The sequence below is a fragment of the Peromyscus maniculatus genome, chromosome 23 (genome assembly GCF_049852395.1).
Source record: "Peromyscus maniculatus bairdii isolate BWxNUB_F1_BW_parent chromosome 23, HU_Pman_BW_mat_3.1, whole genome shotgun sequence".
In the NCBI taxonomy this organism is placed as follows: domain Eukaryota; kingdom Metazoa; phylum Chordata; class Mammalia; order Rodentia; family Cricetidae; genus Peromyscus; species Peromyscus maniculatus.
This window is the reverse complement of record NC_134874.1, coordinates 49,752,917-49,777,965: the sequence shown is the minus strand read 5'-3', so window position 1 is coordinate 49,777,965 and position 25,049 is coordinate 49,752,917. Positions and strand designations below refer to the sequence as shown.

The 25,049-nt window shown below is 44.6% G+C and overlaps 1 protein-coding gene and 1 long non-coding RNA gene across 12 annotated transcripts in view; one reads left to right on the top strand and one right to left on the bottom strand.

Moving 5' to 3' along the window:
• Positions 1–14,653, bottom strand: part of LOC107402865 (uncharacterized) — a 60,301-nt gene extending 45,648 nt beyond the window's left edge. The window contains exons 1-4 of one of the 5 annotated variants that reach the window (XR_013047614.1): positions 14,015–14,653; positions 12,666–12,945; positions 12,197–12,296; positions 10,349–10,485 (exon numbers count right to left, since the gene is read on the bottom strand). This is a non-coding gene — a long non-coding RNA (uncharacterized LOC107402865). Of the gene's footprint in view, positions 1–10,348; positions 10,486–12,196; positions 12,297–12,665; positions 13,989–14,014 lie in introns of those variants that run through there. The other 4 variants (XR_013047611.1, XR_013047613.1, XR_013047612.1 and 1 more) reach the window with 4 other exon arrangements.
• The window catches only part of Evi5l (ecotropic viral integration site 5 like), a 45,139-nt gene continuing 34,431 nt past the window's right edge, over positions 14,342–25,049 (top strand). For 4 of the 7 annotated variants that reach the window (XM_076560425.1, XM_016008556.3, XM_076560424.1 and 1 more), the window contains exon 1: positions 14,657–14,873. The gene's annotated coding sequence lies outside the window, so the exon portion shown is untranslated. Of the gene's footprint in view, positions 14,874–25,049 lie in introns of all 7 variants that reach the window. The other 3 variants (XM_006970153.4, XM_006970154.4, XM_016008476.3) reach the window with 3 other exon arrangements.

The window sequence follows — 25,049 nt, the reverse complement described above, 5'->3', positions numbered from 1 at the left end:
GCAAATGATCTTTTTAATGTGTTCTTGGATTTGGTTTGCAAGTATTTCAAGAATGTTTACATCTATGTTCATAAGGGAAATTAGTCTATAATTCTCTTTCTTTGTTGAGTCTTTATGTAGCTTAGATATCAGGGTAGCTGTGGCCTCATTTAAAAAAATAGGAAATGTTCTTTCAGTTCTTATTTTGCAGAATAATTTGAGGAGTATTGGTGTTAATTCTTCTTTGAAGATCTGGTAAAATTCTGTGCTAAAACCATCTGACCCTGAGCTTATTTTGGTCGGGAAGCTTTTAATTATTGCTTCTGTTTTGCTGGGGATTATAGGTCTATCTAAATTGCTTATCTGATCTTGATTTAATTTGTTAAGTCATATATATCAAGAAATTCATCTATTTATTTTAGGTTTTCCAGTTTGGTGGAGTACAGGTTTTTTTTAAGTATGTCCTCATGATTCTCTGAATTTCCCATTTCTTTTGTTATGTCTCCTCTAATTTAATTAATTATGCTCATCTCTAATTTGATTAATTTGGATATACTGTTTTTTAGTTAATTTGGCTAAGGATTTGTAAATCTTCATTTTATTGATTCTTTGTATTATTTTTGTTGTTGCTTCTATTGATTTCAGCTCTGAGTTTATTTCTTGCCATCTACTTGGGGGGAATTTTTTCTTGTTTTCCTAAAGCTTTTAGGTGTGCTATTGTTACTCGTATGAGATCTCTCCATTTTTTAAATATAGGCATTTAGTGCTATGAACTTGCCTCTTAAAATTGCTTTCATTGTGTCTAATAGGTTTCAGTATGTAGTATTTTCTTTTTCAATCAATTATAAAGCCTTTAATTTCCTCTATTTCTGTCTTGACTCATTTTTCATTCAGTAGTGAGTTGTTCAGTTTCCATGATTTTGTGAGCTTTTCATTGACTCTGTTGATGAGATCCAGCTTTAATCCATGGTGGTCTGATAGGACACAGGGTGTTATTTCAATTGTCTTGTATCTGTAAAGACTTACTTTGTGTCTAAGTATGTGGTCAGTTTTGGAGAAAGTTCCGTGAAGTGCTGAGAAGTTATATTCTTTAGTGTTTGGGTGGAAATGTTCTATAAATACTTACTAGGTCCATTTGAATTATGATGTTATTTAGTTCCAGCACTTCCCTGTTTAGTTTTTGTCTGGATGACCTATCTACTGGCAAGAGTGGGGTACTGAAGTTGTCCACTCTCACCGTGTGAGGGTCAATATGTGCTTTTAGCTGTAGTAGTGTTTCTTTGTGAACATGGGTGCTCTTGTGTTTGGTGTACAAATGTTTAGAATTTCAGTATCAGCTTAGTGGATCTTTCCTTTGATGAGTATGTAGTCCTTTCCTATCCTTTATGATTAGTTTTGATTTGATGTTTATTTTGTCAGATAATAACTGCATCAGCTTGCTTTTTGAGTCTATTTGCTTAGAGTATCTTTTTCCATCCTTTTACCTGAGGCAGTGTCTATCCTCGATGGTAAAATGTGTTTCTTGGATGCATCTGAAAGATGGATCCTGTTTTCTAATTTAGTCTGTTAGTTTGCCTTTTTATTATATAATTGGGACCATTAATATTGAGAATTATCAAGGAGCAGTGTTTATTGATTCCTGATATGTAGGTGTAACCATCTTATTAAATAAGAAACACAGAGCCAATGCAAAAATGAAAGCCCAAGAGGTCAGAGCAATAGCTAAGAGCTAAAAACCTTACCCTTCACTGCCATTTCTGTCCTTCTCAGCAAGAGAGCTACTTCCTGTCTGTTTGTCTTTTTTATAGACTTTCTATTCTGCCTTTTCGTTGGTTGTAAACCCAACCACATCACCTCCTCATTACTGCCCATCTGTACAGACCTCCAGGTCTTCTATGGTTGGTATTAAGATTAAAGGCATGTGTCTCCATGCTGGCTGTATCCTTGAACACATAGAGATCCGCTTGGCTCTGCCTCACAAGAGCTGGGATTAAAGGCATGCACCACCACCGTCCAGTTTCTGCTATGGCTTGCTATTAGCTCTGACCCCCAGGCAACTTTATTTATTAACATACAAATAAAATCACAGTTCAATACAAATAAAATATCACCATGCTGATATTTTGTTGTTATGGTGTTTGGTTTGCTGTTCTGGGATTATTTAACTCCTTGTCTCTTCTTGATGTGGTTAACTGAAATTTTAGACTGAAGTTTTCCTTCTCGTGCCTTCTTTAGTGCTAGATCTTACTTAAATATATTTTTTATCATGGAATGTTTTTTCTTTCTCCACATATTGTGATTGGTATTTTTGCTGGGTATGTTAGTCTGGGCTGGCATCTGTGGTCTCCTAGAGTTTGTAGAACATCCATCCAGGCCCCTCTAGCTTTTAGAGTCTCCATTGAAAAGTCAGGTATTATTTTCATAGGTCTGCCTGTATGTTATTGGGTCTTTTTCCTTTGCAGCTTTTTTTTTTAGATCTATTCGTTTATTATGTATACAGTGTTCTGCCTGCATCCAGAATAGGGCACCAGATCATTACAGATGGTTGTGAGCCACCATGTGGTTGCTGGGAATTGAACTCAGGACCTCTGGAAGTGCTCTTAACTTCTGAGCCATTTCTCCAGCCCCTCCTTCCCAGCTTTTAATAGCCTTCCTTTGTTCTTTATGTTTATATTTGATTATTGTGTGCCAAGAGGACTTTCTTTCCCAGTCCTGTCTGTTTGGTGTTCTGTGTGCTTCTTGTACCTTCCCCTTCTTTAGGTTGGGGACATTTTAGTCTACAATTTTGTTGAAAATATTTTCATTGCCTTTGACCAGGGTATGTTATCCTTCCTCTATTTTTATTATTCTTGGATTTGGCCTTTTCAGTATGTCCCAGCTTCCCCAGATGTTTTGTGCCTGGATTTTTTTTTCATATTTAACATTTTCTTTTATTGGGAGCATTATGCCTCGTCTTCAACACTGGACATTCTCTCTTCCATGTCTTGTAATCTGTTGGTGAGGCTATGATGTTTTTGTTTGTCATCCTAAATTTTTCATTTCCAGTTTTATTTGTTTGGGTTCTCTTTAGTGATTCTTGTTGTTGTTAAATTCTATTTTCATGTTAAGAATTGTTTTTATTATTTCATTCAACTATTTCTTTTTTGTTTTCACAGCCTTCATCAAAGGATTTATTCACATCCTCTTTAAGGCCCTTGAACATATTAATAATTGCGAGTTTGGAGTCTTTGCCTTGTGCTTCAGCTATATTGAATTTATTGGGGTCTACTGTAGTAGGGTTATTGTGTTCTGGTGGAGGCATATTGTCTTGGCTATTCATGTTTGTGTTGTGCATTGAGGTCTAGACATCTGGAGTTATGATGACTGAGGTGTTTCTAATTGTTAAAGTCTGGTCTTATCTTTGCTGGACAGGTGTTCCATTCTTTGGTTATTTTTTTATTTATTTATTGCCCTTTCAGGATCTTAGGTAAGTGTGGTAGCTGTGGAATCCTTTATATAAAGAACGCTTCTGCACTTTGGTAGGTGGCAGAGAAGAATAAAGATGGGCAAGGAGAAAAGGCTGAGAGGTGCTGTGGGAAAGAGCTAGGGGGATGCAGTCCACACCAAGAGGCAAGCTCCCCAGGGAGTGGAGGTGTGCTGGGAGGAGGGGCTCCTGAAAGTAGGCTGTAGTAGGCAAAAGTAAGTCTGGAGAGACAGGGATGAAAGACTGGGGACCTGGGCCTGTACTGAGGAGTGGAGTCTTCTGTGGGTGGAGTCGGGGTGAGAGGGTGGCAGCTGCAAGCAGGAATGGGGATGAAACCGGAGATCATAGAGGACAGGAAGGACAGTGAAAGCCCTCTACCCCAGTTCCCGCCCTGTGTAGCCACTGGAGGGTCCCTGGTAGAAAGTGTTTCTGGGGGCTGGAGAGATGGCTCAATGATTAAGAGCACTGGCTGTTCTTCCAGAGGTCCTGAGTTCAATTCCCAGCAACCACATGGTGGCTCCCAACCATCTGTAATGAGATCTGGTGCCCTCTTCTGGCCTGGAGGCAATGGAGATGGGCTGGAAGGAAAAGCTGAAAGAGTCCACAGGAAGGAGCTAAGCAGGATCTCCTGAAATATATTTTAACATAGCAAGGCAATGGGGGAAACTGAAAGCATATCCCTAAAATCAGGAAGAGCTTTCCCCTCTTGCTATTCTTACTCAAAAGAGTGCTTTAAATCTCATCCAAAGCAAGGGATCTTTGTTTATGATTCTACACATATAGGACCCTAAAGAATCCATAAGAAAACTCTTGGAATGATCATGTTCTACAACATGGCAGAATACAAAGTTAACATACAAAAATCAGTTTCTTTTCTTTATGGCAATAAAATCTATGCCGATAAATAAATCAGGAAAATAAACTATTCACAACTGGCTCAAAAAAATGAAACAATACCTCGGAATAAATCTAATCAAGGAAATGAAATTCTTCTATAATGAACTCTAAAACAGTGAAGAAAGAAACCATAGCAGACAGATCTCGTGTCTTCCAATATCATGGCTCTATAAAACTAACCCTATAAAAGAGCTGTACTACCCAAACAATCTACAGATTCAATGCAGGTCTCATTAAAATGCCAAAGGTATTCTTCACAAAAAAAAATATTTTAAACAGTATTAAGATGCATATGAAAGCAAAACAGAGAGCAGACACCCAAGCAAAAGGATTAATGCTAGAGTTATCACCATACCTGATTTCAAGCTGTGAATCCTAGTAACAAAAACAACACAGTATTGGCACAAACATGAGACACACAGATCAATGGAATAGAAAAGAGAATTGGGGGCCCAGTGAGATGGCTCAGTAGGTAAAGGCACTTGCTATCAAGCCTAATGACCCAAGTTTGATCTTTGGGACCCACATGGTAGAAGGAGAGAACCAGTGCCACACGTGTTATAGTGCCTGCCCACACACACATACTGTCTTAGGTTTACTATTGCTGCGAAGAGACATCATGAGCACAGCAACTCTTATAAAGAAAACATTTAATTGAGGGTGGCTTGCTTACCATTTCAGAGGTTTAGTCCACTAAGATCATGAAGGGGAGCAGGGCAGAGTGCAGGCAGATGTGGTGCTGGAGCTGAGAGTGCTACATCTTGTAGGCAACAGGAAGTCGAGGACACACTGGGCAGCATCTTGAACACAGGCAATCTCAAAGCCCACCCCCACAGTGACATATTTCCTCTAACAAGGCCACACCCATCCAACAAGCCACACCACCTAATAGTGCCACTCCCTATGAGATTTTGGGGGCCAAATATATTCAAACTTCCACACACAAAAAATAAATCTAAGCCGGGCAGTGGTGGCGCATGCCTTTAATCCCAGCACTAGGGAGGCAGAGCCAGCTAGATTTCTGTGAATTTGAGGCCAGCCTGGTCTACAGAGTGAGTTCCAGGATAGGCTCCAAAACTACACAGAGAAACCCTGTCTCGAAACAAAACAAATAAATCTAATAATTTTAAGAGAACATAAATGTAAATCCACACAGCTACAGGCACATGATTTTCTCAAAGACACCAAAAAGCTTATATTGGAGAAAAGACATTTTTAACAAATAATGCTTAGAAAACTGGATGACCTCACATAGAGAAATGAAAGTCTTTCTGTACAAAAATCAACACTACATAGTCCAAAGATTTTTTTTAAAATAATTATTCTATTTGTGTGTATGAGTGTTTTGCCTGTGTGTATGAATGTATAACACATGCACTCCTGGTGCCCACAGAGGTCAGAAGAGGGCATTGGATCCCCTGAAACTGCAGTTACAAATAGTCATGTGGATGGTGGGAATTGAACCCGGTCCTCAGCAAGAATAAGAACAAGTTAGCTTCTGAACCATCTCTCCATGCCCAGTGGATCAAAGATTTTAATGTAAGAGAGTACATAAATTCTGAATGTGTTTGAGGGAAAGCAGGCAACACACTTCAGGATATAGGTAGGCACTGGAAGGACTTCAAGAATAGGACTCCAGTTGCTCAGGAAAACAGTTGACAAAAGAGACATCATGAAATTGCAGAGCTCTTGTAGAATAAAAGAAACAAGTAAGAAGACAGTTACAGAATAGGGGAAAACTTTCACTCACTGTAAACATTGACACTTAGATGGAAAGTGATCCTGGCAGTCGGGAGCCAAGGAACACCACAAAGTCACGGTAAGTGCAGCCGCTTACAGCCCAGCTCCAGGGAAAGGTTTCCCCAATGTAACAACTCTGCTCTGGCAGCGAAGCTGTTACAGTTCTGCTCATGTCCCCGAGAATGTAACAGCTCTGCTCCACTAGGGGAAGGTTTCCGCAGAGAAAGTGTTACAGTTCCGTTCCGGCTCAAGTGAAAGGTCTCATCCAAACCTCATTCAGGAGTTTTATTTAGAGGGAAGAATCCAGGAGGGTGGCTGCCTCTGCCAGGGTGGAAAAAAGCAGCTCCCAACTGAACAGGTTACAGGCTCCTTAGGGGCGGGGTTTTACCAGGATGAAGATTTTCAGGGTGGGAAATGGTCAGATTTCAATCCTCGAGCTTGGACAAACTCAGAGATGGGCTGAATTTTGTGCTCAGGAATTGGTTCGTTTCATGTTCATGGATTAATTGGTTTTTGTGCTGAGTTTTAGTCAGGGACATAGTGTGTTTCTTTGGTTCTGGTTTCAGGACCAAAGTGTGTTTCTTTCACTGGCTCTTTTTAACCTTTTGGCTCTGGTTTCAGGGCCAGGGAATTGGCTCTGGTCCCAGGGTCAGGGTGTGTGTTTTTGGCTCTGGTTTCAGGGTCCGGGTGTGTTTCCTTGGCTGGCCTTTTCACCCTACACTCACTGTACAGCTAACAGTGGATTAACATCTAGAACATGTAACGAACTCAAAAACTAGAGTCAGGGAGTGGTGTCATACACCTTTAATCCCAGCACTTGAGAGGCAGAGGCAGGCAGAGCTCTGAGTTTGAGGGCAGCCTGGTCTACAGAGCAAGTTCCAGGACAGTCAGCACCATACAGAGAAACCCTGACTTGAAAAAACAGAAAACAAAACAAACAAAAAAGCCTCTAGATAACAAGAAATTGAACAGCCTAATCAAGAAAAATGGGCTTTTAGTGGTATACACCTTTTAATCCCAGTACTTGGGAGGCACAGTCAAGATCTCCATGAGTTTCAGGCCAGTCAGGGCTGGATAATGACAGAATCTCACCTCTAAGGCAGTCGTGATATCACAGCAGCTGTGGCTGTCTGTGCCAGTCATGTCAAGCTGGGCTTATCAGCAGTCAGTCTTGGATGGAAGAGGGCCTGATAGGGTCCTACCTGTCCTTGCGGAACTTTGGGCTACTGGCGGATTCTGAGAGAACTGGCTTCAGTTGTGTACCTGTGCTGAGCCCTCCAGGATCCAATGGATAGCTCTGTACCCATGGTCACTCAGACAGCCCTGAATAAATTCTCTACTCAACAAACAAAAGAAAACAATGAACATAGGAAAGGGATCTGTAGGGGTAAGATGACAGGTAACAAGGACTTTAAACAAGAATAATCAGAATGCATTATACACATGCATAAGATTGTGAAATAAATTCAATTTTTAAATGGACTAATAAAATGAGCAGATAATTCTCAAAAACAGAAATACAAATGTCCAATAAAAAAATGGGGAGTGGAGAGATGGTTCAGTAACTAAAAACGGATCCTCCTTTTGTAGTGGAAGGTTTGATTCCGATCACCCACTCTGCACCAGTAACTGTTTAACTCTCATTCCAGGGGATCTGCCTCCCTCTTCTGGCCTCTGATAGTACTGCATACACATGGCTCATGCACGCATACACACAAAATTAATACAAATGCTTAAAAACTATAACAAATATTCAACTTCACCACCTATCAGAGAAATCCAAATTAACTGCATTAAGATTTTAGCTCACTCGCCGGGCGGTGGTGGCGCACGCCTTTAATCCCAGCACTCGGGAGGCAGAGCCAGGCGGATCTCTGTGAGTTCGAGGCCAGCCTGGGCTACCAAGTGAGCTCCAGGAAAGGCACAAAGCTACGCAGAGAAACCCTGTCTCGAAAAAACCAAAAAAAAAAAAAAAAAGATTTTAGCTCACTTTATCAATCATCAAGAAAACAAATTCCAAGAGCTGGAGTGGCTGCTGTAAAGAATTTGAGTTCAAACCCCCCAAATTCATATCAAAGCCAAGTGTAGACGTGTGCCTGTAACCCCGGTGCTTTTGTGGGGAGATGGGAGGCTGAGACAAAAGAAGCCCTAGAAACTCACAGACCAGCAAACAACAGAGACTCTGTTTCAAAAGGTGGAAGGCAAGGACCAGCATGCGAGGCTGTCCTCTCCTGTACATGAAAGCATCCACATTCGCACATGTGAAAGCATGTGTCCTCACATCATACACACAAAAAAGAAGAAAGAGAAGAGGAGGGAGAGGAGAAGAGGAGGAGGCGGAAGAGAAAGAGGAATGAAAAGAAAAGGAGGAGCTGGAGAGTGGGTCTTAGGTTCAGAGCACTTACAGAAGACTCGGATTTGGTTCCCAACACTCAAGTGGCAACTCAAACCTACCTGAACTCCACTTCCAGGGGACCCAATGCTCTCTTCTGTTTGTATGGGCACCAGGTATGCACAGAATGCACATACATACAGGCATGCAAAATTCACATACACATAATAAAATTAAATCTTTTTAAAAAGGAAAGAAGAAAGAAAGGAAGAAAGGAAGGAAGGGAGGAAGGAAGGAAGGAAGGAAGGAAGGAAGGAAGGAAGGAAGGAAGGAAGGAAGGAAGGAAGGAAGGAAGAAGGAAGGAAGGAAGAAAACAGCCAATTCAGTTGGTGCACAACTTCAATCCCAGCACCTGGGGGCAGAGAGGCAGAGCTCTGTAAATTCAAGGCCAGCCTGATCTGCACAGTGTGTTCCAAATGAGCCAGAGCTACATAGTCAAACACTGGGGGGCGGGGGGCGGGGGGGGGGGGGAGAGACAGACAGTCACAAAGACACAGAGACAGGGCCAGAGAGACAGACAGAGAAAGAAGAGAAAAAATAACAAATGCTATGTGGATAAGGAGAAAATGGGTACTTGTATAAGATGGTGGAGATATGAACAAGTCCGGTGACCATGGAAATCAGTATGGAGGTTCCTCAAAAGAAAAAAAAATGACCTACCATATGACCTGTGCCACTCCTGGGTATTTACCCAATAGACTCTACACTAACATATCACAGAAACACCTGACATCAGTGTTTACTCTGGCACAATTCACAATAGCTAAGTTATGAAACCAACCTAGGTGTCCAACAGAGGATGCGAAAGAAAATGTGGCATAAATACACAATGGAATTTTATTCAGCCATAAAAAAAGAACAAAACTGTGTTGTTTATAGGAAAAAGGATGCAACCTAAAATGATTGTACAAAGTGAATTAAGCAAAATCCACAGTTTACTGTGAATCTTCCCACTTTAAACAATCTAATCAAGAAAAACCCTCACAGGAGTGCCGCCCAGTCACAGTGACCACCAAGATCAACCATCACGGTGTATACAACGTGGAAGCAGAGGAGAAAGTGCCTAGGCAGCAAAGGGACTAACAGGAAGGGCGGTGGGTCCACAAGAGGAGGGGGGAAAGCGTGAGGGGATGTGATCAAAGTAGATTACCTACCAGGCATGAAATGGCCTTTTGAAACCTAGAACGTGAACACATGCCAGAAAACAAACAAACAAAACAGAAAAGCATCGAGGCATGGTTGCCCACATCTAGAGGCTTTGGCAGGCAGATTTCTTTTGAGTTTGAGACCAGCCTGGTCAACACAGTGAGTTCCAGGCCAACCAGGAGACCAGTGAGACTGTCTCAAAAAAAAAATTTTTTTTTAAAAACTAAAAGTAGGGTCCAACACGATGGCTGGTGAGTAAAGTCTGGAGACCAAGACCTAAGTTCGATCCCAGGGCCCACATGATAGAACAGAAAATTCCTGAAATGTGTCCTCTGACCTACATACACACACACTGTGCACACACAGAACATGCTGTGCACATGCACACAAATAGATGTCTAAAATATACAGGAAATACAAAGAAGCAGGGTGCTTAGAAGCAGCACTAACATGAAACAATTCAGGGATGTGGTTTCTGGGAATGTTTCCTGGAGTGCGTGCTAAGGAAGAAGTTTCAGGTAACAAAGCAGGACTAGAAAATGGTCAGCATTCATGGACGAGCACCCCACAAACACTTATCCTTTGCACTGTGACCCATTGTTTCTTCATTCACGTACAAAGGACCTTCTGGTGAGACCTGAGAGCTATACTAAATCTATGAGTAGAAAAATACAATTTTAGAGGCCGTCTGATACTATGTCCATTTAGCAGAATAATGGGACTAGGCTCACCTCCTCCTCCTCCTCCAACTCAGGGACCACCTCAGGATTGATGTAAGAGCCAAAGGTCAGGGAAATCCAGAGTATAGCAGGGTCTTCTGGACACGACAAGACTCCCGCGCTCATGAACTCACAGCAACTGTGTTTGCCTGCAAAGGATCAGGCCAGTCAGCATTACAGGATGTGGGAGAGCCTCGGGTGCCTCCGTCCATCCGTCCATCCGTAGCTGAAGATATGGAGAGCCGATGGATTTTAAAGTCCGATTTCTCTAAAGGTGTGGCCCTGGCAGGTCAACCATGACCCAGTGATGTTCCCATACCTTCAAGTACGTAGACAACACAAATTGGACTCAGGAGATTATTAAGAAAGAAAGAGTACGTGAAATTAGCATGCGTGGGGTAGGGCAGCGAGTGGTAGGTGGGTCTGGGGGGAATTGGGAGAATGGGAAGTTAATGTAATCAAAATATACTGTTTGTGTGTCAATCACACAATCAAAGAATTACTAAAATACCATACTTTTAAAATAGTGAGAATTAAGCATATTTTATGTATAACACCAAGATTAAAAGATAGGGATCACCAGTTGTGGCGCACACCTTTAATCCCAGCACTAAGAAAGCAGAGGCAGACAGATCTCTGTGAATTAGAAGTCTGTCTAGTCTATATAGTGAGGTCTAGGCCAGCTAGGGCTACACAGTGAGACCCTGTCTCAAAAACAACGCAAAAGAAAAATAAAAACAAACAAGGGGGGGGTGGAAAGATCACTCAGCTATTAAAAGTACTGGCTGCTTTTCCAGAGGACCCAAATCTGTTTCCCAGCACCCACAGAGCAGCTCACTTCTGTACACCCAGTTCCAGGGAATCCAATACCTTGTTCTGGCCTTTGTATCGGGTGTGCACATGGTACACATGCAGACAGAACACTCATACACATAAAATAAAAATTAAAAAACCAAAGAACAACAAAGAACATGGGGAGTCTCAGTGAGTGAATCATACATAGATGTTACCTGGCCTGAGAGTGTAGAAACAATCCTTTTATTACATAGCAATTTCCTCTCTCCAGGAAGGAGGAAGGAGGCTCTCAAGACTCGGGACGCCACAAGTCTGGGAAAGCTGGAACTGAACAAGCTTCACCCGGGCTCCTCCCCCAAGGGATCCTGCAACACATGTTGACAAACAGAGGGAAAGGCTCTGCCCCACGTGTCCTATGTCCTGCTGCCTGCAAGTCGGGGAGCGCTCCCCAGCTGCGGCTTCCTGGAGTCTTCACCCATACTAGGGGGTTGCTCCCTGACACAGCTGCCTGTGAGTCGTCCCTGCTTCTGTAACCCAATAAAAACTCACTGGTTCCCTAAGCTGTACTTGAGTAGACTTGTTACTTTGGTCTGTCATGAATTCCCTGTTGGGGTGAGGTTAGGGAAAGCCTCACTGTGGACATAACAATTGGCTATATGGAGAAAACAGTGTTCCTGATAAAAAAAAAAAAAAAAAAAAAAAAAAAAAAAAAAAAGAGAGAGAGAGACTTTTCCCGTGGAGAGCTCACCGACACATGCCTAAAGCTCCAGCTGTGTCAAAGGCTGAGCCCCAAAGTTCCAGACCAACCTGGAGAACATACACCCCATCTCAAAACAGTAAATAAAAATTAAATGGGTTGGGGATGTGGTTCAATTGGTATAATGCAAGAAGCCCGGGTTCAAACCCCAACACCACATAAAACTTGACATGGTGGCATTGCATGTAATCAAAGCACTTAGGAGGTAGATGTGGGTGGATTAGAAGTTCAAGGGTATCCTTGGCTACTGAGCTTATGACCATCCAGAGATGAATAAGGTCGTGTCTCAAACAAACAAAAAACCCTACCTTTTTGTGGTATTTGATGAAAGCTTTGGTCTCACACATGTTTAGCAAGCTTTCTGCTGTTGAATTACATCTTCAGATTCCCCAAAATTACTTCTATCAACTAAAAATGAAAATTGAGAGGGCTAAGTTTAGTTCACAGAATCCATGAAGGGCAGCTCATAGCAGCTCGTCCAGCTCCAGAGGACCCAATTAATTCTTCTGGCCTCCAGATCACACACACACACACACACACACACACACACACACACACACACACACATAAATGGAACTAAAAAATCTTTCAAATTTAATAAATAGCAAATAAAAATGAAAATTTAAATTATTTTCAAAATAGATTTGCTGCACTAAGAGGCCAAGAGAAGCACTGGATACCCTAGAGCTAGAGTTACAGGTGGCAGTCAGTCACCAGATGTGGGTGCTGGGCAGATGTGGGTGCTAGGAAGTGAACTCAGGTCCTCTCCTGACCCACCTGTCCAGGTGCCCCTTTCCTGTTGAGACATGGCTCCAGATAATCTAGGTTGGCCTCAGAGTCACTTATGTAGCTGAGGATGACCTTGAACTTCTGTCTTCCTGACTTCACCTCCCCTGTGCTAGGGGGCTTCAGGTGTTTACTACCATATCTCTTTGACAAAGTGCTGAGGATCCAATCCAGGGCTGCATGCATGCTAGGTAGACACCTCACCAGCTGAGCTACATCCTCGGCAGGAGACTGATTCCATCTTGATGTATACAAACGGGCTGTAGAATTTCTTTCAGTGGAGGAAGGGAATACAGGGATGTAGAGGGGAGGAGGAATACATTAGATTTATTTTTACCACCAAGTTTTCAGTAATAGTTTAGGAGATTTCTTAACAGCTTCAAAACTTTCATGGGTGCAATATAGATAAAAGAGGGAGAGAGTATGTGTGAGCCAGGCATCATGGTACACAGCAGTAATCCCTGCACTCTGGAAGCTGAGGTAGGAAAACCCAGAGTTCGATGTCAGCCTCGGCTGCACAGGGAGTTGGAGTCCAGCTTGGGCTGTGGTGAGACCCTGTCTCAAAAATAAATAAATAAATAAAAAAATTAAAGACCACGTGAATGTCAACTGTTACTCCAACGATCAAAAAGAAATCCTGACCTTCCCTGTTATGAATAGGCTCTCCTCTGTTTTCCCTCGGGTCTCCCTATCCTTAGCTACCATGCTGAACTTGTCTTGTAGCCCTGACGGCTCTAGAACTCATTTTGTGAATCAGGCTGTTCTACACCTCTCAGCAGTCTTCCTGCCTCAGCCTCCCCAGCAGTGGAATCCCAGACCACCCCGATGAACCTATGACGTCACCTTTCCTTCTATGACACATCTTTCCGGCCTCACCCTGTCCAAGGCCCATCCCCACATCCTAGAGTAATCCATTTAGTAAGTCTTGCCCGCTGTCAATGACGGTGCATACATGGTCCTTGCCCTCACTAAAAGAATCTGGGGTCTGGTCATGGTGGTGAAGGGGAGGTGGAGATGGGAAGATAGGGAGATCAAGGTCACCCCCTGTTACATGGAAAAGTTCAAGACCATCCTGGTCTACAGGAAACTCTGTCTCAAAATTAAAAAATAAATTTAAAAAAAAAAAAGGAATCGGAAGCGGGAGGAGGAGGCGGCGGCGGCAAAAACGATCATGGGTCCATTCATTCGATCTTCAAGCGTTTACAAACAGCTCTCACGTAAGCGGCTCCCAACCTGACTCCCTACCCACTCCGCCCCCTCGCGCCCCGCTTCCCCGCACCCCTGAAGGGTGATGTTGGAGCAGGTGGAGGATGCAATCGGAGTTTTGATGCCAGACTCACCTAGCAGGGGCAGAACCTGACCTAACCACCCAGCCCGCCGGCCAGACCCTGCTCTGAAGATAAGCTTTCCAGTAACGCCCCTTCTAACGCCCGGCCCTTGTCTGATCCCGCCTATCCTTGCACTGGGACACGCCCCCTCCATTAGCCCCTCCTCCATTCCATTCAGACCCTGGCCTCAAGTCCCACCGCCCAGGACGCAAAACTCATTCCCAGTCTCATGACTCCCATTGGTCAGATGCCATAAGAGTCCGCCCTCCATCAGTTTCATTGGCTGACTAGATGTCAATCTTCATAGCACACCCCCTCCGTCTCAACAGTTGCCAGGCCCGAGGTTTGAGGGGCAGATAATAATGGACGGCTCAGCCCCTCTCATGATTGGGTAGAAATCAGGCTCGGGGTGGGACTTCGTGCCTCAGCTAAGGGTTGCTCAAGGCCGCATCCTTCCTCCAGAGGCCCACCTCTTACCAATAACTATTGGTAGTCCAGGTGTCGATCAATACCTTTCCTTATTTTGATAAGCAAAACCATGCGTCTATCACGGATTCTCTCATTTCAATTCGCTCCTCTCCTCAGAGAGCCGTAGCCAGGGCCCGCCTCATGGACGAGCTGTGGATTGGTCAGCTCTCCTGTCACTCTTCCGCAGGGCTTCGGGGGGGCGGGGCAGCGGCTCCTGTCAGCGGGTGAAATGGCAGCGGCTGAGCCGGTGACGGCTGCGGTCCCCGGGGGCGGCTGAGTGAAAGGGGCCGGGCCGCGGGGTTTGCGGGACCCCCGAGCAGTCGCGACCACGGGCGGGGGAAGCGGACGACGCAGTGCAGGGACGGCGAGGCTCGGCGCGGCGATGGCGGCGCTCTCCGCGCAGGTAGGGCGGCCTCGGCCAGGGCCTCTTCTCCCGGGGGGTGTCAGTGCTGCGGGGCCCCGTGGGGAAGCCGAGCCAGGAGCGTGACCTGGGGTCGCCTCGCCTCCCGAGCCCGCGCTTGGAGCCTCGGCATTCCCAGCGCTGGACCCTGGAACTCCGGCCTCCGCCCACCCTCGTTCCCGATCCCCCCAGGATCACTTCCAGGGCTTCTAGGACCTCATGTCTCTTCCTCGTGACGCCCCCCCGCCCCAGGCTCGGGACCTCTGTACATCTTTCCCAGGACCCCTCCCTAGGAGCCTGTCCAGAGTTTCCCCATCCCCCAGTCTGCAGCCCCCCACACACACACACACACACACTAGCTTCCAGTCCACAACCCGTCCCAGGACCCCTCCCATCTGCACATCTCTTGCATTTACGTCTCTCTCAACCCCTCTCTTGGGTTCCTATCTTCTGCATCTGGCCTGCACCTCTCCAAGGAGACCAAGCTCAGAGCCCTGTACTCTCTCCTTGTGACCCAACAGAAACCCATGCCTCGCCTCTTAAATGGGAAGATTCCCAGCCGAATCCACAGACATCAGCTCAGCCTGCTCACTTGGCACCCTCATGTTCAAGGGCACCACTAAAAAAATAAAATAAGATAAATTTCAAAAAATCACTTCTAGGTCTTCTGAGAGGACCAGACACTGTTGCTGACTTTGACCCATCTAGACCCCAGCTTCCTGAAGAAATAAACACTTCCCAAAAGATAATGCTGAATCCCATCCCTAATAGACACACCCTCCCCACCCATCTTCCTGAGAAACCCACAGAGTGGGTTCACTTAGATACCCCTACACATACAGAAACCTAGGAGCTCAACACAGACCAAGACACATGAGTGCTCTCCTTCCCTCCCTCTGTCTCTACACACACACACACACACACACACACACACACACACACATGACTGCTGAGAACTACACACCTCCTTGAACAGCACAACCCAACACCCTCAACAGGCCGCCTAACTCAGACAAAAGACAGAAGATTGTGAGGTGATGGCTCTGTCCCCAGCAGCCAGCCTGTCCCTTCCACCCCATTCTCTTTGAGCTGGGACCACACTGGTGCTCCAGAGCGTGTCAGAGCCTGGAATTCACCTGGAATCATAGATCTCTTCCCCTTCCCTGTCTCTCCCTGCCTTGCCCCTTTTAATAGGACAGCATTCTCTCCTACACCAGTGTCTCAAAAGGAACTAAGGCCCATTCCCAAATCCATGGCACACCTCCACCCCCACCATGGGGAGTGAGATGTTCCAGCTGCCCCTGGCCCCAGTCCTGAAGTCTGACCAGACTAGTGGGACCAGCATCCCTGAGTCTATGGCATCTGCTGGCCTCCAGAGTGCTCATCGAGGCCAGTTCCTGACAACCCTTGTGAGTTCTTTCACCCACCACCAATATGCTTGGTCAAAACAACAGCTTTCTTCTAGCATTTGGGATCTGCTTGGACCAGGTCAGACCTTCCAGAAGCAAAGACCTCTTTGTTTAAAGAATATTTTCAGAAAGGGAAAAAATGTGCTGAAGAGGGATGGGGGTAATGTGAAAGGACGGAGTGCTCTGCATGACACCCCCCCATACCTCACCCCCAAGTGTGCCACCCCCAGCCTGTCTGCCATTGAGCCACACTCCCCACATCCCTGGCTCTCTCATGGTTGTATTGCATTGGTTCTTCTCACCCATTCTGCCCCACAGCTTCCATCCTGGGGTCCCACCTGTGGGTTCCCTGTGGGTTCCTGTGGTTAACTGAGGGTGGTTTGGAAGAGATCGAAAGTGGCTTGGCCCTGGCACAAGAGCTTAGGCAAGACAGAGAGGCAGGAAGAGATCACAACACTGGCTGTAGTTTGTAGGACTGCAGGGTCTGAGGAGAATTCAGAACAAACCAGCCCCAACCAAGCATTTAATATGCCTGGAAAGACTCAGATAAAAAGGCCGAGGCTTCCTTTTAGAATATTTACAAGCAAAATCTGGACAGATTTGGAAGAAAAACTCCTTTTGGCTCAGAGCCTCAACTTCTCCATCTGGAAAATGGGGCGATAAGCCCTTTGAATAGTATTCCGTGCTACAAGAGAGCCAGTGAGGTTAGGGTGTGGCCTTGTGTGTTTCCTGGAAGCAGTGTAAAAGGGAACAGTGGGGTTTAGCAGAAAAGACTCCACACACAGCAGTTGAAGTTGGCAGCATCACTGGCCCTGATGATCCCTGTCCTCAGTGGGTAGTAGCCATATCTGAAGGTCTTTGCCATCTTGAAGGAAGCTAGCTTAAATCAGAGCTGAAAGAATGAAGAAAAAGATGGTCTGTTGTGGGACTTGTAGTCATGCACAGGGTCTCCTGGAAGGCCTGGTGACATGGGGCACTATTGGCCAGCCATCCTCATGCCCCACATAGAACACTGAACATAGGGTAGACATTTGTCACATCCACTTGCTGAAAGCAGGGGTCCATGAAGACTTGAAGGTCGCATAGCACATGGGAAACTGAAAGACCTCCTCTCACTCCCCAGAGGACTTTGCACAGATGGGCACAGTGGGGTAGAAAGGCTCCCTGGGATGGAATGTGAACTCTGTAGAAAGTGCCTGAAGGCTTCAAGCTTTTGAGTGGAACCAGCATAGCTTGGCTGTAGTTTGAGGATATGGATCCATTGTCTTTTATGTCAGTGCTTTGACAGGTACTGGTAGGTCAGAAACATGTCTCAATTTCCTCCAGTAGAGGGTATTGCCAGTGTTTATGGGTGATGACCCACTGTACTCAGGGAATTGAGTCAAGGGTCCTGTATCTGAAGCCTGAACAGCCAGCTTGGAGAGAGGGGAAGTTTTGGACCCAGAAGCACACACTGAGCTCATGCCTCGCATTCACAGTGCCAAGCACCATTTGCATATCATCTCAATTAATCCTGAGCAACCCGAAGGAGCCAGCATTCTAGTGTGCGTCTTTGCCATCCCTACTGCTGCAGAAGGGATGCAGGAGACAGAATTACATACACTGTGCTGCTGTAAGAGCTCTGAGAAAGGACCAATGCATCCCTAGGGCATCCAGGAAGGTGTGGCAGGGGTGACTTATGGATGCAGTCACCAGACAGGCATGGCAGGTTAAGGTGTTCCAGAAGTACTTGGACAGGGTCCCAGGAGGTGGGAGCCAGCATGGTTCCTTCAAGGGATATGTGACTTCTTCCGAGCATGAATGGATAGGCTTCACCCTTCAGGCCAAAATATACCAAATGTAATCCACATGACAGATACGGCACTCATGTACAAAAAGAGATCAGAATTGGGAAGATTTAGGGAAGGTACAAACTACATCAACTCCAGGAAAGCCCAAGTCAAGCAATAGGAGGAAGGAGATTGTTGAGAGCTAGCATGCTCCCCCTGCCACTCCCATCCCTCAGAGGGACATTTCAGTGCCCTTTTGCCATAATTTGCCTCCACTTTACTGTCAGTTCTCAGCATGTATCAATGTTCTTGTGAAATCTTTTGTTTGTAGGTGGCATGGTGGGTGTATGTGGCTATTTTACATATATGTGAATGCACATGTGTGTGACTGCACATGTGGAGTACAGGGGTCACCGTTGGGGGTCATTCCTCAGTATCTGTCCACCTTGTTGGTTTGTTTGCTTGTTTTTTATTTGATGTTTATAGTATTTTGCCTGCATGTGTGCACAGGCACACATGCATATCTGGTGCCCATGGAGTCCAGAAGATAGTGATAGATCCCCTGGAAAACTGAATTACAGGCAGTTATAGCCACCATGTAGGTACTGAGAATTGAACCCTGGTCCTCTGCAAAAGCAGCCAGTGCTCTTAACTATTGAGCCATCTCTCTAGACACTGTCCACCTTGTTTTTTGAGATAAGTCTCTTGGCTGGATGGTGGTGGTGCACGCCTTTAATCCCAGCACTCAAGAGGCAGAAGCAGCCAGATATCTGTAAGTTTGAGGCCAGCCTGGTGAAGAGGGAGTTCCAGGACAGCCATGGCTACACAGAGAAACCCTGTCTCAAAAAACCAAAGTAATAATAGTAGTGGTAGTAGTGGTAGTAATATTAAATTTAAAAAAGGAAAAGAGAAGGAAAAATAGGTCTCTCACTGGGCCCCAGGGACCCTCCTGCCTCTGCTTAGCTAGCACTGATCTTACAAATATCCTCCACCATGCCTGGCTTTTTACATGGATGCTGGGGCTCGAATTCAGGTCCTCGTGCTTGCATGGAAAGCACTTGACTATCTCCCTGGACCTGTAAAGTAGGGTTAGTGAATAGTTGGGTTTTGCCTGTGTATATGTATGGTATACTTGTATGTTCTGCTGCACAAGTGTGTGTGAAGGTGCACTTGTATGCATGTCCGTGTGGACGGTAGAGGTTGACACCAAGTGTCTTCTTCTATTGCTCTCCACATTCATCTAAGACAAGGTCTCTTGCTGAAACTGTAGCACTACAGTTTGCCTAGTCTAGCTACCCAGCTTGCTTAGGAATCACCTGTCTTCTTTGAATTGCTTGAATTACAGATGGCTGCCATCCCTTCTCTGCTTTTTTTTTTTTTTAATAATTTTTATGTGTATCTCTGTTTGGCCTACTTGTATGTCTATGCATCATGTGCAATGCCTACAGCTAAAAAGGGGCACCAGATCCTCTGAAATTAGAGATACAGACAGTTGTGAGACTCATAGTGGGTGCTGGGAACTGAACCTGGGTCCTCTGCAAGAGTAGGCAGTGCTCTTAACTACTGAACCATCTCTCCAGCCCCTCCTGCTCAGCTTTGACCTGGGTTCTGTGAGTCCAAACAGTGGTCCTTATACTTGTACAGCAAACACTCTATCCATAGAGCCATCTTCCCAGAACCCCCATGAAATCTTTTCCTTGATATCTGTATCCCATGTAGTCTGTGAGCAAGTCCCATGAGAGGAGGGTATCTGTCTGTGTTTTTCACAGGTGAATCAAGATTCATATAGCAATTTCTCAGTAAAATGTGTTTGATTTTACAAGCTAATGGGCTTCTCCCCCTCAGCCATTTCTGAAACAGAAAGAGGTCAGATCTGTCTGCCTTGGGTGGGTGCTAAAGGTAAAGCCAATATGCCTCACCTGGGCCCACCGCCCAGCTTGACAAGCACAGGAAGCTGGCACAGATATCAAAGAAATGAATCTTCATCTTGCACCTGCTACAGGAAGCCCTTATGAAAGGGCTTTGATGTTCTTCCTCTGTCATTTTCAGGGACATTAAAATAGAGAATATGAAGAAAGTTGCTCCCAAATGAACCTGTTACAGTGGCAGAAAAAGATACATGAAGAACATAAACTTGCTCTTTTTAGGTCAGATGAGAATCTGAAGGTCCTAATAGTCCACCCTTCAGGCTTTCACCTGAAGGTGTGTTGCTGCTACTGCTGCTGTTACTACCAATAACAGTGATTATAGGTTTGCAGGGTTTAGTCCTTAAAGAGCATCACGATATAAGGTGCAGTTTGCACTGGACTGTGGGGACCCCACAGTGGCCTTGACAGCCCTACCCTCAAGGAACTATCCATTCAGCAGGGAATAAATATAGGCCACTGTTGATCCTAAACACAGGACAGAAGTGGGAGTGGCAGTAATACAGAGGGGAGAGGAGGGAGGAAGGAAGGGAAAAATAAAGGAGAGAGAGAGAGAGAGAGAGAGAGAGAGAGAGAGAGAGAGAGAGAGATATTCGGGTACTATCATTAGCTCTGTTTACAGATTGAAATTGCATGGTACCCTGGATCACAAAGGGAGTATAAAAGGGATTTAAATTCATATTACTGGCTCTAAGGTCTCAACTGTAAGCCAAGAGATCTAGAATAACTCTCTATACTCCAAGAATGTGGAAACTTGCAGAACATCTTGAAGAAATGACTAAAACTGACGGCATGTAGTGCCATTGGTAAAGTGCTTGCTTGGCATGCACAAAGCCCTGGATTCAATCCCCAGCATTATAAAAAAAAAAAAAAAAAAAAAAAAAAAAAAAAAACAAAAAAACAGGCTTAGTGGCTTTTCTACTTTCATTTCTGTTGGTGGGATAAAGTACCATGACCAGAACTTTGAAAGATGGCTCAGCAGTTAAGAGTACCTACTGTTCTACACAGGAACCAAGTTCAGTTCCCAGCACCCATGTTTGGGGGTGAGGGGGAGCAACAACGCTTGTAACTCCAGCTCTGGGGATCTGACTCCTCTTCTGGCCTCCACGGGTACCAGCATTCACATGCATATACCCACACAGAGACACGAGTACACATAATTAAAAACAAAATGAATTTCATTGGACATGGTAGCACAGGCCTTTAATCCCAGCACTTGGGAGCCAAAGGCAGATAAGATATCCGAATTTGAGGCTAGCCTGGTTGTCTACCAAGCTAGTCCCAGGACAGCCAGGTCTACACAAGAAAACCCTGTCCTCAAAATCCAAAATAAATTTTAAAAATAATTGGAGGATGGGAGTTTCAAAATAGGATTTCTCTTTGTAGCCTTGGCCATCCTGGTACTCACTCTGTTCACCAAGCTGGCCTCAAACTCAGAGATTCTCCTGCCTCTGCCTCCCGAGTGCTGAGATTAAAGGTGTGTGCCACCACCATCTGGCAATAAAATGCATTTTTTAAAAATACCCTGACCAGGCTGGAGAGATGGCTCAGCAATTAAGAGTACTGGCTGTTCTTCCAGAGGTTCTGAGTTTAATTCCCAGCAACCACATGGTGGCTCACAACCATCTATAGTGGGATCTGACGCCCTCTTCTGGCATAAAGTTGTACATGCAGATAGAGCACCATATACATTAAAATAAATAAATAAATCTTAAAAAAAAAATACCCTGACCAAAAATAACTTAAGAGAGGAGGGTTTATTTTAGCTTACAATTCCAGGTTACAGTCCATCAGGAAGTCAAGGCAGGAACTTAGGTGGTTAGTCACTGTCAAGAACGGAAAAGTAGCTGGGTGGTGGTGGCGCACACCTTTAAGCCCAGTACTTGGGAGGCAGAAGCAGGCAGATCTCTGTGAGTTCGAGGCCAGCCTGGGCTACAGAGTGAGTTCCAGGAAAGGTGCAAAAAGCTATGCCGAGAAACTCTGTCCTGAAAAAACAAAAAAAAGAAGAAAAAAAAAAAAAGAACAAAGAGTGAAGACTGTACCCATGCTCCTACTTGCTTGACTTTTGCTTAGCAAGATTTCTCACTCTCATATATTCCAGGGCCCAGCATAGGGAATGATGTCACCCACAATGAGCTGTATCAGTTAACAATCAAGACAGTCCCAAAGGGGGGAAGGGGGGGCACAGGCCTTTGGGAGACAGAGGCAGGTGGCCTCTGCAAGTTTGAGGCCACCTGATTTATAGAGTGAACTACAGGACAGCCAGGGCTACACAGATAAACTCTGTCTCAAAAAAAAAAAAAAAAAAAAAAAGACAGTTCCCAAAATTGAGACACTCTTCCCTAGTGATTCTAGGTTACAGCAAGCTGACATTTAAAACTAACCAGCACTGTGGTCTACATCTGTCATCCCAGCATTCAATAAGCAGAAGCAGAGGATCTGGAGTTCAAGGTTATCCTTATCTACATATCAAGTTTGAGTCCAGCGTGGGCTACATGTGATCTATCTCTATATAAATAAATAAATAAATAGATAGATAGATAGATAGATAGATAGATAAATAAATAAATAAATAAATAAATAAATAAATAAATAAATAAATAAATAAATAAATAAATAAATAAAAGCAGCTGAAAATGGGGATGAAAAGAGCAATCCCCAATGCTGTTCTTGTCCCAGGGACTATGTGGCCTACCTTTTGCCAAACAAAAGAACATGGAACCCAGCCAGACCATTGCCCCAGGACTTGTGGACAGCCACAGCAGTGATGTTCTGCTAGCCAGTTTAGAAAAATTGGGGTCAGCAGGCACCTTTCAAAGCTTTGGATCCTGAACTGAATCTATGTTCCCAGTGATCAAGGGAGGGAGAGGATCAGACATGAGACAAAACCAAAACTGTGGGGTCTTTATTCCTGTTTGTAATATCATGTGTTCCCTAGAAGATGCCCGCATAGGCTCCCTGGCTCACTGTGCTGAAAAACAATGACTGTGATTTACCAAATGCTAGCTGCACTCAGTGTTCTGCATATATCATTTCTCTCTGGGTCTTTTTGCTTTGTTTTTCAAGATGGTTTCTCTGTGTAGCCTTTGCCATCCTAAAACTCACTCTGTAGACCAGGCTGACCTCAAACTCAGAGATTTGCCTGTCTCTGCCTCCTGAGTGCTGGGATTAAAGGCGTGCGCCACTATGCCCAGCTTTGTTTTTGTTTTGGGGATTTGTTTGTTTGTTTTGTTGTTGTTGTTGTTGTTGTTGTTGTTGTTGTTGTTGTTGTTGTTGTTGTTTTGAGATAGGAGAGGGTCTCATGTTAGCCTCAAACTCCCAATGTAGCTGAAACCGGCCTTGAACTCCTGGTCTTCCTGCCTGTACATTCTGAGTGCTGAAATGGCAAGCATGCACCACCATGCCTGATTTTGTGGAGCAGGGATGTTTGTGCAAGTGCCCACGCCTGTACGTATTCACAGAGGCCAGAGAAGGAAATCAGGGGTTCTCTTCTATCACTCTCTGCCTTGTTCCTTTGAGGTAGGATCTCTCCCTGAACCTGGAGCTCATATTTTAGCATCTAGCAAATCCCAGCAATCTTCCTATCTCTGACCCTTACAACACTGGGTGCTGGCATCTGAACTCGGGTCCTCATGGTTAAGCAGCAAGTACTCTTAACCACTGAGCCATCCTTCTAGCCCACACACCTGGTTTTATGTGGTGCTAGGAGTGGATCCCAGGACTTCATATGTGCTAGGCAAGCACACTACCAATTGAGCCACATCCCTGGTCCATATTTATATTGTTTTTAAAATAAAAATGTAGAGAGGGTGGAAGCATCATGGATAAGCTTAGGGCAAAGACTCTATAATGAGAAAACAAAATTCAAACCCTGTATGACAGAATTGGGGTACCAACCACTGACCCTCTACTCAGCGTGGCACTGCTTACATGGCATAGTAGTCCTTTGCTTTTCTAACTAACCTTGTGCACAATATTTTTTGAAAAGAATTTTGGGTGGCTGGGGATGTAGTTCAATAGTAGATCACTTGTCTAGCATGCATTAAATCCTCTTTGATCACAAGCTCCACAAATAAAAGTTTATTCACACACACATACACACACACACACACACACACACACACACACACACACACACATTGTGTGTATAACTTATTTTTATAATTTGGGGTGGGTTTTTTTTGTTTTTTTGTTTTGTTTTGTTTTTGTTTTGAGACAAGGTCTCTTGTAGCCCAGGCTGGATTTGAATTCATTATGTGGCCAAGAGTGGCCTTGTTACATTTTTTTTATTTATTTTGTATGCAAATGTGTATGTGAGTACATGTCCTCTACAAGAGCAATACATGTTATTAACTACTGAGCCATCCTTCCAGTTTCTAAAGATTTATTTTTATTAATTTTTATTCAGTGTCTGTGTTTGAATTTGTGTGCATGTGCATGTGGATATTTGCAGAGGCTAGAAGAGGACATCAGCTTCTATAGAGCTGGAGTCCAGGCTGCTGAAAGCTGACCGACCTGGATACTAGAACCCTAACTCAGGTCCTCTGGAAGAGCAACAAAAGCTCTTAACTGCTGAGCAGTCTCTCCAGCCCTTATTTGTTAATACACTTTTTTGTTTATTGTATCAATGTATGTGTATGACTGCATGATGTATGTGTTCAGGCATGCAGGTACATACCACTTTGTGCATGTGGAAGTAATGACAGCCTCCAACACCTGACCACACCTTCCATCTTGTTTGAGACATGGTCTCTTGCTATTATGCTAGCTGGGCCCAAGAGCTTCTGTGGATTCCCATGTCTCTACCTCCTGTGTTGCCATTGGATTGCTAGGATTACAGACAGGCATGACTTGTCCAGCTTTACAAGGGTTCTGGGGATTCAAAGTCAGGTCCTCATACTTGCACAACTCATACTTTACCCATTGATCCATCTCCCCACCTACCTCTAATTTCCATGTTCTGTCCTTAGTTATCACATCTCCTCCAGCTCCTATGGGCTATGGCATTTCCTCATAATGCCCTTGTTTTTGATGACCTTGACAGACAAGAGGCCTTGTTGATATTTCATGCGGTAT